This window comes from Petaurus breviceps, unplaced genomic scaffold, assembly GCF_028583685.1.
Source record: "Petaurus breviceps papuanus isolate PSGF00001 unplaced genomic scaffold, PetGlider_PUasm1.0 90825, whole genome shotgun sequence".
NCBI lineage: Eukaryota > Metazoa > Chordata > Mammalia > Diprotodontia > Petauridae > Petaurus > Petaurus breviceps.
Window position 1 is genome coordinate 19,287,262 of NW_027187353.1, and position 19,211 is coordinate 19,306,472.

The following is a 19,211-nucleotide window of genomic DNA, read 5'->3' on the forward strand; positions in this document are numbered from 1 at the left end:
TAAGGCTCAGGGAGATTAAATGACTTGTGAGATTTAAGTTTAGGTCTTTTTTTTTTTTGCTTTTTGGAGGGGGGAGGGTAGGGCAATTGGGATTAAGTGACTTGCCCAAGGTCACATGGCTAGTTTATTTTTGTGTCAAGTGTCTGAGGCCAGATCCGAACCTAGGTCCTCCTGACTCCAGGGCCAGTGCTCTACTCACTGAGCCACCTAGCTGCCCCCAACTTTAGGTCTTTTTGACTCCAAATCCAGCATGCTATCCATGTGCATTGAACTCAGAGAACGGAATTCAACTCAGTTCTGCCAAGTGACCTTGGGTAAATCACCTGCCTTCTTTGGGATTCAGTTCCTTCATTTGTTTAATAATGACTCTGGACAAGAAGATCTCAAAGTTCCTTCCAGATCTAATATTTCATGTTCTATGGTAAGGTGGAAAGATCATTGATTCAGAGTTAAGTAATCTGGGTTCAAATCCTGGCTCTGCCATAGTATATTATGACCTTAAGCAAGTCACTAAACTGCTCTAGGCCTCTGTTTCTAGATCTACAAAATGACAGGGTTTTTAGGCTCCTTCCAGCTCTGGAACTATGAGATTAAGCTATGAAACTCCATAATTATGGAAACAGATGTGGAGCCCATGATTTCCCCTAGCCTGGGCTTCTTTCCCTTGCGTGGGCAGAGGTATTGACCCCTCTGTCTCACCCCCATCATGGAGTTTCCTTCCAAGAGCTGGAAACCCTGTACTCCAGCCATTACAGGGCAGTAATCAATTGGGCACTTTCAAATATTTATGAAATCTTGATGGATTTTCTTGGTCTGAAGGTGTAGCTTTCATAGAATTAGGTTTTGTTAGCTGGGAAGTCAATATTTCCCAAGCTGCCTCAACACTACGTGAATTCCTGTTCTAGTGGCAGTCAGCTGGGGTGAGGGGCTCCCTTCCCAGGCCAGCTCAGGATGTGCACAGAGCCCTGAGAGCTCACAGAGAAAGAAAGCAAAAGTCACACTGAATGTTAGGCTAGAAAGGACCTTAGAAATCCCCCATTCCCATTTTTCCAGAAGGGAAAACTGAGCTCCAGAGTAGATAATGACTTGCCTAAGGTCATCAGTGGCAATGCTGGGATTTGAACTTTTTCCTCCTTCCCCAAATAATGCTTTTTTCACTTCACCAGAATTCCACCTACAAGTTTTAATTGAAAAAGGCACATACTGATAGTGGAATCATGTATGAAATTGAGGTAATAGAATACAAGCATCAAAGCAGCACTGCTGAGGTTCATAATTATCTGAGGCTGTCAGTGGATGGCAAGGATAACAAAAAGGGTTTAAAAAGCTCTTTTGGGTGAAAGAGGAGCAACAAAGAAGAGACAAGGTTGATGCTCATGGAGGATGGACAATTGATCACCTATGCCAGGGAGAAGGAAGAACTACTCAATTCTTATTTTTCTTCTTGTCAAGAAAATGACCTTTGGATTGTGATGAAGAGAACAAAAACAGCTAATAGGGGAATGAAAGAAAAGGTAGTAAAAGTAACAGACTTTCATATAATACTAAAATCCTACCTTCTATAGGGAGCTTTTTTCAATCCCTCTTAATTTTGTGTTCTGACCTTGTTGATCATTTCCTATTTTTCTTGTAGGTAGCTTGTTTGCACATACTTGCTTGTATGCTGTCTCCTCTGTAAAGTTTTGAGCTCCTTAAGGGCAGGGACTGTCTTTTGCTTTTCTTATCCCTAGGATTTAGTATAGTGCTTGACTTATAGTAGGTGCTTAATAAATGTTAATTGGTTATGTTATCTATTCTAATCCTTGTGATAACACCATGAGGAAGATACCACAAGTATAGTTATTCCCACTTTACAGAAGAGGAAACTGAAGTCCAGAGGTTTTAAATTACTTTCTCAGGATCATACAAGTTAGTAAGTGTTAGAGGGTAGGATTAGAACCTTAGATCTTCTTGACCTCAAGTTCAAAACATTACCCTCTGCTCCATGCCATCTATAAAGTAAATAAGAAGATGCTAAGAGAGCACCTAGCTCCCTTCAATGAGTTCAAATCACCAGACTTATATTCTATAGAACTATATTCTGTGGTACTAAAAATATGGATGTGTGTGATCACTGGACTACTGTCAAAGGTCCTACACAGGTAATAGGTAGCAAAACCTGTGAAGAACAGAAGAGAAATCAGAGGATTGGACAATAAATGATGTCCTAGTTTACCAGATTGGAAGAGGGTAAGGTTTTCAAGTCATAAGCTATTGAGCTGAACTTCTATTTTTGGCCACATTCTGGAAAGTATTAGGAAAGGGATGGTAAATAAGCATTTAGAAAAGGAGACAGTCATTGCCAAGAGCCAGTGTGGTTTCACCATGAATAGATTATGGTGCTTGCTAACTTCATTTCTTTATTTTTTAAATAGAGTAATTATGTCAGAGAACCAGGGAAATGTTGTAGACATAGTACAATTAGATTTCAGCAAGTAGTTTTTGACAAAGTTTTTTATGACATTGGCCTGGACAAGATGGAGAGAGATATTTGGGCTAGATGACAATTCAGTTAGGTGGATTTAGAGTAGGTCAACTGATTGGACCTAAAAATATTGATTAATGAGTCAATTTCAGCTAGTGGAATGCCCCAGGGATCCCTCATTTGTTCCCTGTGTATCAGTCAGCATTTTTACCAATGACCTACCCAAGATGTGCAGAGTTTATCTATTTATAAAATACAAATATGACACCAAACTGAAAGGGAATAAGTAATGTACTTAATGACAACCAGGATCCAGAAAGATGTCCACATTCTGGAATGATGAGCCATATCCCATAACACAATATGATCCAGTGATGGATTTATAGCCCCCTCATTTGGGTTAATCAATGGATAAACATTAATTTGTTTTTTGAAATATGACATTGATAGGTGTAAAGCCCAACCTTGGGCTTACAAAACAATTTTTGAAGTACAAGGGCAAGTACAGCTGCACAATAGTTTGTATAAAAGAGAGCTGGAGATTTGAATGGGCTAATGAAGCTCCATTAGAGTCAGCAGTGTGATGTGGCAGTCAAAAATGCTAGCATGACCTTGGGCTGAATTAAATTAGGCAGAGTATTAAAATGGAGGGAGATGTGTGTATCCTGATGTTCTATGTCTTGGTTGGGTCACCTCTGAAGTAGCAATAACAAGGATAATGGCTAGTATTTAGATTGTGTTTTAAAGTTTGTGATATGCTTTTATATATGTTAACTCATTTGATTTGAGTATTAAGTTTCATTCTGGACATCTTTTAGGAAGGATATTGACAAACTGAAGTGAATCTAGAAGTTGACAATCAACATGGAGAAATCCTGGAGGCCATGACATATGAAGATCAATTTAAGGAATGGGAGATATTTAGTCTGGAAGGGTACAGATTTAAGGGGGATATAATAGTTGCCTTTGACTATTTAAAGAATTGTCATATGGATGAGAGATTAGACCTGTTTTGCTTGGCAACACAAGGTAGAACTAGGAGAAATGAGTGGAAACTGGGAGAAAGGGAGGATTCATATTTAAGAGAAAATGTCCTAACACTTGAAAGTATTCCAAAGTGGCATGGGTTGCCTTGATAGGTAGTGAGTTTCCTGTCACTGGAAGTGTTCAAGGTTTGGCTGAATGAGCACTTATGAGGGATGTTGTAGAGGGGATTTCTACTCATGTGTGAGTTGGATTAGATTACTCTTATGGTACCTTTTAATTAAGTTTAATTCAATAAGCATTTGTTAAGTGTCTATTATTTGCCAGGTCCTGGGCTAGGCACTGTGAATACAAAGGCAAAAGTGAGAAAACAAAGAATTGGAATTCCATTTAAATCACAATTCCCTGATTCTGTGAAGTCATAAGAGATCCCAAACTCATGAAAAGGTCATGTGTATGTGTGTGTAAGTAATGTGGATTGTTGGGGGTTAAACCCTGCAGAAGTTTACCGATGAATTGTCACCCAGGAGAACCTTCCCATTAAGACAATGGGAGAGCCAAGACACACCTAGTAGAGAGCCAAACTTAATACCCACACGAATGGGACAGCACGGGTATGGTGCAGTGGAGAGAGAGCTCTGAATTTGGAATCAGGAGGCATAGAGTTGAATTCTAGCTCTGTCCCTGTTTATTCTATCTATAAAACACAGAGGATTTATGATCTGTGTCAATGGAGAGATTAAGAAATTACAGTTTCTTTGAAGTATTGCTATTTTCACCATTATTGGTGGGATTTGCTTGTTTGTTTTTTGGTTATTGTTATTGTCATTGATGGAGGTGGTGGAAAGAGACAGGAACCATAGCAAGTGATGGGTCAAGAAGGCAGAAAACTGAGTAAGAGCCAAGGACAAAGGGACAAGAGACAAGAGCCAGGGTAAGGATGAGGCTAGTACCACGGAGAGCTCCAAGCCAGCACAAAGATTAGCTCCGGGAGAGGTCCAAGGGAAGGTACTGTAATTGATGACAAGCCCTGGAGCCTGGTTATTTGGAGGTCTGCCCAGGTGCACCTGGACAACTCCATCCCAGAGACAGGCCCTTCTTCACTGTAGCAGGTCTGGTTCTCTAGTGTCAGTGACTGTATCTTTATCTACTAAGGACCTAAAGAACCACAAAATGTCAGAGGTGGAAGGAACCTAAAAATCATCTAGTCCAACCTCCTCATTTCACAGAGGAGGAAACATAGATTAGAAGAGTGTAAAGAATTGACTAAAGGTCCTACATAGGTAATAAGCAGCAAAAACCTGGATTTGAACCCAGGTCCTCTGACTTCAAAAGGATTGTCCTCTGGAGTCTTTCCACCACAATCAGTGGACAGTTAGAGAGACAATGAGGACAATGGAAAGAGTGCTAAATTTGGAGTGATAGGGCCAGAGCTCAAACACCACTGCTAAATGTTGGTCCTCCTTAAGGTTCCACTTGTAAAGGTAAACACGGTAGATTTGGGGTTGGAGGACTTGAGTTCCAGTTTTAGCTTGGCTCTTTTCTACCTGTGTGAACTGGGCAGGCCTCTTCTTTGGCCTTCTGTTTCTTCGTCTGTGAAAGGAGAGTGTTGGACTGTATGCACTCTAAGCTCTGGATCTATGATTCTATTCTTGTCTCTCCCTAGACTGGGAATTCACCAAGGGCAAGGACTGCATCTCTTTTCCATCCCCATAACATAGCTGTACAAAGGCTGGTGTTTGCAGGGAGAGTGGAGGAGGGACACTCAGTAAAGATTTATTGGTTGATTGATGTAAAAAGTTTGTGGTGAAGGAACAGGACATGCCTTTGAGGTTAAATGAACCCTGAATGGGGAGGTGGGAAATCTCACTTTTTGCCCCCAGCTGTGGCCAACAACATTATTGTTCATCTCTGGGCAGGGAGGGAGGGGTCTCTCAATGGAAAGCATGGCCCCCTGTGTAGGGCAGAAGAGAGTGGCTTTGGCTAGAAGCAATGATTTTCAGCATGACTGACAAAGGCCTGGGAGGCAAGCTATTGAGACATGCTGATCGATGGACGTAAAAAGACAACTGACATTTGCCAGCCAGGGATATAGATAAGGATGGAAGGAAATGATGAGACTTGGCTCCTGCCACTGGGGAAATAGGTGGTGTGGCATGCCAGGATTGCAGGTTTGTCTCACAGCACATGTCCCCAGGAGAAAGCCCTACTATCAGAGATAGCCCTTTGCAAAATTGTCAGATGGAAAGCAAAATGCATCTCTACCATTGTCAGCCTCCCTTCCCAGACATTGTTTTGCCCCTCTCCTGGTCTTCTACCCTAAAACCTTCATAACTTCCTCAGGAATGATGTAGTAGAGAAAACACTAGAGGACCTGAGTTCGAATTTTGCTTTTGCTAATTAACACCTACGTGACCTTGAACAAATCTCTTCTTCTGTTAGGGATTCAATTCTTTATGTATAAAATGAGGGCTATTAGACAAAATGGCCTCTGGGTTCCCTTCTAGTTCTGATAGTCAATGAATCTGTGATCTATATTAGGTGCAGCAACATCTATTAAGATGGAAAAGATCTGGTTGTCCAAGGAGCATTTGGCATAAAACACATGGTGTGTATGTGGGTATGTGTACCAATAGGTGTGCATGTATATACACATGTATACCTTCCCATGTTGTGCATGCCATGAATTGTGCCATGTGTACATGTATGTGTGTATGCATACACACATGAGCTCAATAACTGGAGTCCAATCAGCTTCATAATTTACTTAATGGCAGCATCCTATAGCAAAAAGAATGCTAGGTTTAGACTCAGAGGCTGGGGGTTGAATTCTGTCTCTGCCAGTTACAAATTTGTGATTTTGGGTAAGTCACTAACCTCTTTGGGTCGTAATTTTCTTATCTGGAGAATGAAGGAGTTATCTTGGATGACCTTTAAAATCCCTATCAATTCTAAATCTATGATCCTGTGAATGGAATGTCAAGAGGACTGCCTGAATCCTTCTGTCTAGAATCCCTGTTCTTAGCTACTATGTGGAGTGATAGGAGGAAGAGAACACGCTATTGCCCTGGGGGTTCTTCTAGGCTGGGCGAGGGAGACCAGGCTCTTATAATGGAGTCAGATGAATTTGCAAGCAGCCTTTGCAGGTTAGATAAGAAGGTGTGTATGAGTCCAGAGGAAGAAGAGCTTAGAGGAGATGGGAGTGGTCAGAGGAAGCTCCCTGGAGGAACTGGAACCTCAAATCTAGAAGGGACCTGAGAAAGTCATGGCATCATAAGATCATAGATTTAGAAGTGGGAGGAATCCTAGAGGTTATCTAGCTTAACTTCCTCATTTCCCAGGGAGTTTCCATGCTCTGCATTAAGTAGCACAGCAGGGACAGGACCCCAGGTTCAAATTTAGAACTATTTCTGCTGCATAAGCTGGACCTTGAGAATAAGTAGTTTTCTTTGGAGAAAGAGTAGGAGAGGTTAGTTTTTGCAGGTACAGCCTGAGCAAAGGTACGGTAACACATGAGTGCCTCAGGTGCTCTGTTTCTCTTGGATGGAGAGGGTCTGGGTTCTTTTGGTATATACACATGTACAGAAATGCCACTAACTGCATGGCCTTGGGCCAACTGTTTAACCTCTATAGACATCAGTTGTCATTTGTAAAACAAGGTGGTTGAGTTAGATGAGCTTTAGGTCTCTTCCCAGGTCTGAACTTCTATGTTTATTGCTGTAAGGCCCCTTTCATCTCCAACCTTTTATTTTCTATTTGCTGTATCCTATTTTGAAAGAGCCCCTCTTGCTCTGACATTTATTATTCCACATAAAAGATTTCTTTAACTGTCTATGCTTACTAAACTTATTCATTCCTCCTTTAATTTTAACCAATGACTTGTAATGGTGGGAATAGGGTTCAGGGTGTAAGGAATCCGAGGACCCCCGAGTGGAAGTCCTGGGGGAATCTCAATGTCCTAGATATCTCTGGAGATAGGGAGACAGTGGGACCCTGATCCCAGCTGGGGGTCTCTGAAGTGGAGTGTGGTTATCACTGCACCCTGCTGACAGCTCTGCTCTTCCCTTGGGGATCTTGGGGTGACCTGTGGCAGCGACTATACTCCTGCCCCACCCCCTACTCCAGACTCTCCTTTGAGAATAGTTGTGACAACTCAGGAGCTGGGCCGTCTGCAAGTGCCCCCTGCCACCTCTGTGTGTCTCATTTGCATGTATATTTGCATAAATCTGCATAATTTAGGAAGCAGCAGGTACTCATCTCCTGCAGTCAGATTTTAGACAATTTCATGAGCTTCGAAATTGCTTTCCCTTATATATTCTCTATCTCTCTCTCCTCCCCTCTTTGTCTCCCCCCCCCTCTCTCTCTTTCCCCACCTCTCTTCTTTGTTTATTTCTTATCCTTTCCCCTGTTCTTCCCTTTCCCTCCCCCAATTTTAGTCTCTTTCTCTGTTCTTCCTTCCTGTCCTCTATTCTCTCTCCATTTTACTCTCTAATTTCTCTCCCAGATTTCTCCCTCTGCCCCTGCCTTCCTGGAGCTTGAGGATACCGAGTCTTCCTCCATAGACCTTAGCAATGATACTAGTCTGAGGCCAGAGAGCAGGCTCTGAGATTGACAAGGACTGTGTTACAAACAGGGATGCCCTTGATTACTTGTTGGCATATTAGAATTGTGATTTGTACCCCATTTCCACCCCCTGATAAACGTCACAGAATGTCAGGGGTGGAAGGGACATAAAAGATCATTGAATCCAACCACTCCATTTTGCAGTGACAAACTGAGGTCCAGTGAGGGGAAGAGTACATGACTATGCAAAGGCATAGAGATCGGAAATGAAGCATTGTGCATGAGGAACACTAAGAAAGCTAGTTTGGATGGACCACGGAAAAAGGTGTAATGAGACTAGAAAGAGGGATTAGAATCAGACTGTGAAAGGTTTTGAGTGATGGAGGAGTTTCTGTTTAATCCTTGTGAGCAATGTGAGTTTATTGAGTAGGGGAGTAACACAGTCAGTGCTGTACTTCAGGAACATTTCTGACAATTATGTGGAGGATGAATGAGAGAAGAGAGACAGACACATGAAGCTGGGAGGTCAACCAGAAGACTGTTGGAATAGTCCACTTGGGGGAGGTGATTAGGGCCTAATTGTTGGGTATATGTTTCATCAACTATAAAATTGGGAGGGGTTGAATTATATGATTTCTCAGGTCCCTTCCATTTCTAAATCTATTCTCCTATAAACTGCCACAAGCATTTATCCTGTGCTGGGGCTCTGGGCCCTGCTTCAGAGGTCCTGAGCACTGGTGATAATGCTGCTGATCAGGGACCAAGGCCACTTATAAGAACAAACAGCTTCTGGCTTGCCTCTCTCAGAACACTTAGCGCGTAAATGGAACCAGCGGCTCTGCTGGAGCCCACGTCCTCATCTCAGCTCCCCCTGATTCCTCTGGCTCTTGACCATACCTTTGGTTTAATTCTGATTTTTTCCACCTGTTTTATTGCATGCCCTGCTCTAGGCCCTTGCTCCCCCTCCAGATGGCTCATCAGTTGTGAGAAAGGCTCTAGAAAGCCCTGCCCTCATTTGATCAGCTGCCATCCTCTCCTCCAAGGGACCCTGACTTGGTATGAATTTAATAACCACACCTGACATTTTTATGGGCTGAAGGCCTGCAGAGTTCTTTTCTCACAACAGCCTTGGGACCTAGATAATGCAAACATTATCATCCCCATTTTATGGATGAGGGTCAGAGAGGTTAAATGCCTTGCCCGAGGTCACACAGCTAGTAGGTGTCTGGCTCTGTATTGCTTCTAAAATTAAGTACAATCTCCTTCACCTGGCATTTATGTCCTTCTACAATCTGACTTCAGACTCCCTTTCTGACCTTATTTCACATTACTCACAGACTCTAACAGCAGGAAAGGGGATGAGAAGCTCTCTAGTCCAGTCCATTCCTAACCAAGAGTCCCTTCTACCCCAACCTCAATAAGTGGACATTCAATCTTTACCTGACGATCTTCAGCTAATGAAAATTTACTACCTCCCCACATTCTACATTCCAGTCTAACTGGACTGGTAACTGTTCCTAGAATTCAATATTCCATCTTCAAAATCCATGCATTTCTATAAGGTGCCATTGCTTCAGGCGAACAATAAAGATATGACTTTCTCTTCTTTGAAATTCAGAATGTTTATCTCCCTTTAAGGCTCAGCCCAAGAGTCATCTCCTTCTCAAAGCCTCCCCTCCTCTCCTAAGGCCATCTTCCTGTCATCCTACCCTATCTTTGCTGGGGCCACTACCCTTTAAGTCTTGCCCCAGAGAAGCTGAGCCACTCAGCTACCCTGACCCATGCTGTCCTGATCCGTGAGAGCCCAGAACCAGACACCCTACCATGAGCTTCCTAGGTCATCTTCTTTCATACCACTATGCTTACCCTCCAACCTTTACCTCTTATTACCCTCCCTCCAACCTTTCCCTCTTGCTCTGTATGCAGTATCTGAAAAAGATGCTTCAGTTGAAGGGCCTATCCCTGGAACTTTCTGAAGCAAAACACCTTTCTTTAACCACCACTCCCTACATATATTGTCTTTATTAAATTGTAAGCTTCTTGAAGTCAGGTACTATTTACTATATTGCTTTCCTTAGCATTTAGCACAATGTTTGGCACACAGTAAGTGCTCAATACATGCTTTTTCATCCATTCATTCATATATTTCCTGATATATATCCTGCTCCTACTCTGCCCACAATTGCTAATTCTCTTTCAACTCTCTCCCCATCAACAGTAGACTGCAAATTCCTTGAGGACAAAATTGTGCCATTTTTTATCTTTTGATCCCTAGGCCCCAGCACAATTTTTTGTACATAGTAGGCACTTAATAAATATTTGTTGAACAGATTTTGGTGGTTGAATTAATGACTTGATAGATTAATGTTAACTTGATCTCTAGATGGTGTGTCTAGGAGCTGTCTTTGGTCCTGAGCAGGAGTAACTAATGAGTTGAGTGGCTGAGTCTGGAACCAAAATGGCATTAATGGACTAGAAAGATGGGCTGATTGAATATGATGAAATTGAATAAAGAGAAATATAAAATCCTACACCTGGAATGAAAATCTCAATTCAGAATGGGTTGGACTAGAATCAGAAGCCACTGCTGTTTTATTTTGTCAGTCCCTGTGCTAAGAACGGTTTTTTACATTTTAAAATAAAGTTTTGTTATTTAAAAATGTAAGAGTAGTTCTGAGCTGCTGGGCCACACCCAAACTGGCAGGTTGAATTTGGCCCTATGGCAGTCATTTGCCTACTACTGGACTAGATGGTCTTTGTTTTAGCTCTGACATTTGAAAATTCCATATCAAATGTGGGATTTGAATACAGATGTCCCACTCCAAGTTCTTTAACATGGGCTTTTATTCAAGCATTCTAGTACAATGGGAGAGATGCAAAGACCAAGAAAGATATGGTACCCATCTCATATTTGGAACTTTGGCGTTATCTTTGGTGTTTCCTTCTTCTTTATCTCTTATCAATAGCAGGCCCTTTAGCTTCTACCTCTACAATAGCTCTTGTATCTGTCTTCTCTCTATTCCTTAGGGTTAGGATTATTATTATTAACCTTCATTATCATTTCTGGAGACTAAACTGATAACAACATTTCTCCCCTCACCTCTCCACCCCTCTTCTGAGTTTCCAGACATTGCCACCATGCCTCAGCTGCCATCTTACCCTGGAACTTTTCTTAGCAACTGTGACCTCTTTACCCTGCAACTTCCTTCCACTCCATAGCCATCTACCCTGGAATATAACTCTGCCATGTTGGCTCCTTTCTTCCATTGGTGATTGAATTCCTCCCGAAGCCTCCATTTTGGGAAGGGTCCCAGACTGGCCAACTTTCATTCCCCTCCAATTTCTACTTCTGTCTTTCCAAACTTCAGCACCATGCACCCAGAATGGGAACCTTCTCCATTCCTCTCAGTTTTTCAGATCCCTTTTGTGTTTTGTCTTTCCCCATTAGAATGTAAGTTTCCTGAGGGTAGGGACTGTTTTTGTTTTTCCTTGTATTTGTATCCCACAGATCCTAGCACAGTGCCTAGACCATTGTAAGAGCTTAATAAACATGTGCTGCCCCATCTTTCCTTAATTTATTCTTCCTACTACTGCCAGACTTACCATTTATTATTGAATATAACAAATATACTGGCATCTTATCTTCCTTCTAGACTGAAGATCCTTGCCAGGGACCAAGTCATATCTGCTCCTTTTCTTGAGGTCTTCAGGCAAAGGTTGATGACCAATTACTCTGTTTCTGGTCTGTTGTTGAGGAAATTTTTATTCAGGTGTGGGTTTGCCTAGATGGCACCTGAGTACCTTTCTAAAACTAAGTTACTATCACTCTGGTCTTCTTTATCTCTCCAGTTAGATGTGGAAGTTCAAGAGAAATGTCGCTTCCAAGAAGATATTGGTTTAGGAAATCTGGCTTTGAATACTTTCTCTGTCATTTTTAACCTGTGTGAACATGAGCATATCACTCTCTCTGGACTTTAGTCTTCTCATCTGTTCTATGGGACAACTTTTGTTCATAAATAATTGTTTATATTATTATTAGTAAAAATAAGTTGTAAATAATAATACTTGATGGGTATCATTGTCTGGAAGAGAAATGGAGATAGTCTATTACAGGAGTTCTTAACTTTATTTATGTTCTGGACACCTTTGACAATCTGGTAAAACCTATGGAGCCCATTTCAGAATAAAGTTTTGAAATGCATTAAATAAAATGCATGAGATTAGAAAGGAAGCCAACTATAGTCAAATACAGTTACTAAAATATTTTTTAAAAAGAAGTTCATAGACCTCAGACTAAGAACTCCTATTTTAAGTAATACAGAAATGTTTTACATAATTGCACATGTATAACCTATATCTGATCACTTGCCATCTCAGGGAGGGGAGAGGAGAGGGAGGAAGGGATAGAATTTGGAACTCAAAACTTTAACTAAAAATGTTAAGAAATTGGAAAAAAGGCCTGTTTTTCTAGAAGTTGGAAGCATGGCTGGAGAAGAGTATGAGTATGTGAATATATGTGTTTAAATGTGTAAATATGTGTATATTTTTGTAGGGAGGGGGGGAAGGTAGTTATTTTCTTTTAATATAAGATCATCTAGAGCTGGAAAGGGCTTAAAATCATTTTGTTCCACTCGCTACTTTTATACTTTAGGAAATGGAGACCCAGAGAGTTCAAGATTCTTGCTCAAGGTCATATAGCTAGTGAGGCAAGAGGCTTGAATCCTAAGCCTCCTCTCCTCCTCTGTTCCCATTGGCCTCGCCCTGGCACAGGACCTCATTACCACTTCCTGGGACTTAGTCCAGAGAATTATTCTCATTCCAGTGTTCTTTGCATTACCTAAAGCTGCCTAAAGTTGGAAAGATAATAAAATTATAAATTTAGAGCTGGAAAGAATCTCAAAGTCAGTCTTGTCCAATGCTCTCATATGATGGATGAATAAACTGAGGCCCAGATTGGGGAAGGGGTTTGCTCAAGGTTGTAGAAGCAGTAAGAATCAGTGCTGGAATTCAGACCCAGGTTCTTCGATTCCAAATCCAATGCTCTCTCCACTGTACCATGCTGTCCCTCCACAGGAGAAAAACAAAGCAAAAATTTTCCTCTGGCTACTAGAGGAAGAAGACTGAAGGGGATGGAGAGCCACACAGACATGTAATTTCCAAGCTGGAAGGGGCTTTAGCAATCATCTACTCCAATCAACCAATGCCCAGAAGAAGGAAGTGACTTGTTTAAGGCTACATGGAAGGAAGGAAAAGCAAAAATTTATTAAGTGCCCACAATGTGCAAGGTATTGTGCTAAATGCTTTACAAGTATTATCTTATTTAATCTCATAACAATCCTGTAAGGTAGTTTCTGCTGTCATCCCCATTTTACAGTTGAGGGAACTGAGGCAGGTAGATTAAATGGTTTTTTTTACAGTCACATAGTTAACAAATGTCTGGGGTCAAGTTTATGCTCAGATCTTCCTAAGTCTGGGCCCAGTGTGCTAGCCACTGTACCACCTAGTTACCAGGTAAAGTCTTGTTCTAGCTACATCTGAAACTCATTTAAAACTGAAGGAACAAATTCCCATCCACTAAGTATTGAGGGTTTTGGGGCTTTTAAAAATAATACTTTATTTTCCCCTCAATCACATGTAAAAACAATTTTTAATATATATATATATATATATATTTTAAGTTTTGGATTCCAAATTCTTTCTCTCCCCTTCCTCCTCCCTGAGACAGTAAGGAATCTGATACAGGTTATACATGTGCAATTGTATAAAGCATTTCCATATATTAGTCATTTTGTACAAGAAGATTTGAGGAAAGACAGGAAGGAAGGAAGAGGTAGAAACAAAGGAAGGAAGGAAGGAAGAAAGGAAGGAAGAGAAAAATAGTATGCTTCAGTCTGTATTTAAACATCAGTTCTTTCTCTGGAGGTGCATAGCATTTTTCATCATGGATACTTTGAGATGGTCTTGGATCATTGTGTTGCTGAGAAGAGTTGTCATTCACAATTCTTCACTGTACAATATTGCTGTTATTATATACAATGTTCTCCTGGTTTCGCTCACTTCACTTTGCATAAGTCTTTCCAGGTTTTTCTGAAATCATCCTGCTTTTTATTTCTTATAGCACAACAATATTCCATTACAATCATATGTGGTAACTTGTTTAGTTGTTGTCCAATTAATGGGCATCACCTCAACTTTGAATTCTTAGATACCACAAAAAGAACTGTTAAAATATTTTTTGGATAAATAAGTCTCCCTCCCTCCCTCTCTCTCTCTCTCTCTCTCTCTGTCTCTCTCTGTCACTCTCTCTCTCTCTCTCTCTCTCTCTCTATCTCTCTCTCTCTCTCTCTCTCTCTCTCTCTCTCTCTCTCTCTCTCTCTCTCTCTCTCTTTTCTTTTTTTCTCTTTGAGGTAATACTCCTAGCAGTGGTATTGCTGAGTAAAAGAGTATGCACAATTTTATAGACCTTTCATTATAGTTACACATTGCTCTCCAGAATGGTTGAATCAGTTCATGACTCTCCTAGTTTTCCCACACCCCCTCCAACATTTATCATTTTCCTTTTTTTTTCATGTTAGTCAATCTTATAGGTGTGGGGTGGTACCTAAGAGCTGTTTTAATTTGCATTTCCCTAATCAATAGTGCTTTAGAGTATTTTTCATATGACTATAGATTGCTTTGATTTCTTTGTCTGAAAACTGCCTGTTTATATCCTCTGAACATTTATCAATTGGGGAATGACTTGTATTCTTATAAATTTGACTTAGGTCATATTTGAGAAATGAGGCATTTATCAGAAATACTTGCTATAAAATCCCCCACCCCCACTTATCTAGTTTCCTTCTAATTTTAATTATATTGGTTTTGTTGGTGCAAAAACTCTTTGATATAATCAGAATTGTCCAGTTACATTTTGTAATGCTCACTATGTTTTGTTTGGTCCTAAATTCTTCTCTTATTCATAGATCTGATAGGTAAACTATTCCACGCTCTCCTAATTTACTTATGGTATCACCCTTTATGTACCTATTTTGATCTTATCTTAGTACACAATGGGAAGTGTTGGTATATACCTAGTTTCTGCCATACTGTATCCATTTCCCACCAGTTTTCATCAAATAAAGAGTTTTTTATCCCCAAAGCTTGGATCTTTTCGATTATCAAACACTAGAGTACTAGAGTCATTTACTTCTGAGTCCTGTGTACCTAATCTCTTCCAATGATCTAGCACTCTATTTTTTAAACCAGTACCAGATTGTTTTGATAACTACTACTTTATACTATAGTTTGAGATCTGGTATGGGAAGGCCACCTTTCTTCACATTTTTTCCATTGATTTCTTTGATATTTTCACCTTTTAGTTCTTCCAGATGAATTTTATTCTTTTTCTTTAGCTCTATCAAATAATTTTTGGTAGTTTAATTAGTATGGCACTGAATAAGAAGATTGAGTTAGGTAGAACTGTCATTTTATTATATTGTCTTGGCCTACTCATAAATAATTAATGCTTTTCCGGTTGTTCATATTTGACTTTATTTGTGTGAAAAGTGTTTTGTAATTGTGTTCATATGATTCCTGAGTTTGTCTAGGCAGGTAGACTCCCAAGTGTTTTATATTGATCACAGTTATTTTAAATGAAATTTCTCCTTATTTCTTATTGCTGAACTTTGTTGGTAATATATAGAAGTGCTGATGATTTATGGGGGTTACTTTTCTACCCTGCAATTTTGCTAAAGTTGTTAATTATTTCAGGTAGATTTTTTAGTTGATTCTCTAAGGTTCTCTAAGTATACTATCATATCATCTGCAAAGAGTGATAGTTTTGTTTCTTCAATGCCTATTCTAGTTCCCTCATTTTCTTTTTCTTGTCTTACTGCTATAGCTAGCATTTCTAGCACAGTACTGAATAATGGTGATAATGGACATCCTTGACTTGCCCTTGATTTTATTGATAAAGCTCTCTAATGTTTTTAATAGGAATGGATGTTGTATTTTGTCAAAGGCTTTTTTTTTGCATCTATCAAGATAATCATATGATTTCTGTTTTTTTATTATTGATATGGTTAATTATGCTGAGAGTTTTACTAAAATTGAGCCAGCCCTGCATTCCTGGTACAAATTCTACCTAGTCATAGTGTATGATTCTTGTGATATTGTGCTGCAATCTCCTTGCTAGTATTTTATTTAAAATTTTTTGCATTAATATTCATTAGGGACATTGCTTTATAGTTTTCTTTTTCTCTTCCTGGTTTAGGTATCAACACCATATTTGTGTCATAAAAGGAATTTCGCAGGACTCCACCTATTTTTCCAAATAGTTTATATAATATTGTGATTAATTGCTCCTAAAATGTTTGGTGGAATTTGCTTGTGAATCCATCTCACTCTGGGGATTTTTTAAAGGGAGTTTGTTGATGGCATGTTCAATTTGTTTTTCTGAGATTGGGTTGCTTAAGTTTTTTATTTCCTCCTCTGTTAATCAGCACAATTCATATTTTTGTAAATATTTATCCATTTCATTTAGATTGTCAGATTTATTGACATATAATTTGACAAAACAGTTCCTTGTGATTGTTTTAATTTCCTCTTCATTGGTGGTGAATTCACCCATTTAATTTTTGATCCTGGTAATTTGGTCTTCTTTCCTTTTTAAAATAAAATTACCAACCATTTATCTATTTTATTAGTTTTTTCATAAAACCAGCTTCAAGTTTTTTTTTTATTAGTTCAACATTTTTCTTACTTTAAATTTTATTAATTTCTACTTTGATTTTCAGGATTTCCAATTTGATACTTCCTTGGGAATTTTTAATTTTTTCTTTTTCTAGTTTTTTTTAGTTGCATGCCCAATTTATTAATTTGCTCTTACTCTATTTTACTGATGTAAGAGTTTAGAGATATAAAATTTCCCCTAAGTACAGCTTTGACTGCATCCCATAAATTATGGTATGTTGTTTCATTGTTGTCATTCCCTTTAATGAAGGTATTGATTATTTCTATGATTTGTTCTTTGACCTACTTATTCTTTGGGATTAGATTATTTAGTTTCTGTTTACTTCTTAATCTATCTTTCCACTTCCTTTTATTAGATGTAATTTTTATTGCATTATTATCTAAAGAGAATACATTTAACATTTCCACTTTTCTACATTTGGTCTTGAGGTTTTTATGCCCTGATGCATAGTCAATATTTGTGTTGGTGTCATGTATTGCAGAGAAAAAGGTATATTCATTTCTATTCCCATTCAGTTTTCTACAGAGATTAATCATATCTAACTTTTCTAGAGTCCTATTCACCTCCTTAACTTCTCTCTTATTTTTTGGTTAGATTTGTTTAGTTCTGAGAAAGAAAAGTCGAGGTTCCCCACTAGTATATATAGTTTTATTGTCTATTTCCTCCTGTAACTCATTTAAATTCTTTAAAAATTTAAATACTATACCATTTACTTCGTCTATGGTACCTTTTAGCAAGATATAGCTTTCTTCCTTATCCCTTTTAATTAGATCTATTTTTGTTTTTGCTTTGACTGAGATCATGATTGCTACCCCTGCTTTTTTTTCTTAGCTCAGCTGAAGCATAATAGATTCTGCTCCAGCCTCTTACCTTTGCTCTGTGTGTATCTCTGTTTCAAATATGTTTCTTGTAAACAACATATTGTTTTCAATCCATTTTGCCATCCACTTCCATTTTATAGATGAATTCAACTGGCTGTAAATATTGAGTCAATTCTGATGAGAGTAAGGTTCAAGGATTGCCCACCCTCCCATCTTCTGTTCAGCTGTAGCAGTTCTTTCATGCCTCTTTTATGTGAGAGAATTCTCCTTCCCTTTTCTCCCAGTGCAATCTTCTTTCTCACCCCTTAATATTATTTGGTTTGGGGTTTTTTTATATCATGCCATCATAGTCACCTTACACCTGTATCCTCTTTGTATATTCCTTCTAATTGCCCTTATAGTGTGATAAAGTTGTTAAAAATTACAAATATTATCTTACCATGTAGGAATATAAACAGTTTATTTAACCTTATTGAATCTCTTGAGTTTTCTCTTGTTTCTTTCTTTTTTTTAATACCTTTTTATGTTTCTCTTGAATCTTATATTTGAATAACAAATTTTTATTCAGCTTTGGTCTTTTAATTAGGAATTCTTGAAAATCCTCTATTTTATTAAATAGCCATTTCCCTCCTGAAGGATTATACTCAGTTTTATGGGGTAGGTGATTCTTGGTTGTTATTCTAACTCCTTTGCTTTTCAGAATATATTCTAAGCTCTCTGGTTCTTTAATATGGAAGTTGATAAATCCCACGTAATTCTGACTGTGGATCCACAATATTTGAATTGTTTCTTTCTGACTGATAGTAGTATTTTCTCTTTGACCTGGGGGCTCTGGAGTTTGGCTATGCTATTATTGGGAACTTTCATTTTGGGTTTTTTTTCAGGTGAGGATTGGTGGATTCTTTCAATTTCTATTTTGTCCACTGGTTCTAGGATATCAGGGCAGCTTTCCTTGATAATTTCTTGAAATATGATGTCCAGGATCTTTTTTTATAATCATGACTTTCAGGTAGCCCAATGATTCTCAAATGATTTCTCCTCAATTCCAGGTCAGTTGTTTTTCCAATGAGAAAAATTCACATCTTTTTAAAAATTCTTTTGATTTTGTTTTATCATTTCTTGATTTCTCATGGAGTCATTAGCTTCCACTTGCCCAATTCTAACTTTTAAGGAATTATTTTCTTCAGTGAACTTTTGTATCCTCAAGTTAGCCAATTCTATTCTATTCTATTATTTTATTTTTTAAAGCAATTGGGGTTAAGTAACTTGCTCAAGGTTACACAGCCAGGTGTTTCTGGGTGGGTGCTAAGTGTCTGAGCCCAGATTAAATCCCAGGTCATCCCGACTCTGGGGCTGGTGCTCTTACTCACTATGCTACCTGGCCGCTCCCTTTTTAATTTTTTTTGAAGGCAATTAGTATTAAATGACTTGCCCAAAGTCACACAGCTAGTTTGTGTGTGTGTGTGTGTGTGTGTGTGTGTGTGTGTTGTGTCTGAGGCCGGAATTGAACTCAGGTCCTCCTGACTCCCGGGCCATTGCTCTATTCACTGTGCCACCTAGCCACCCCAGCCAATTCTATTATTTAAAGGAGTTTTTCTTTCTTCTTTCTTTCTTTCTTTCTTTCTTTCTTTCTTTCTTTCTTTCTTTC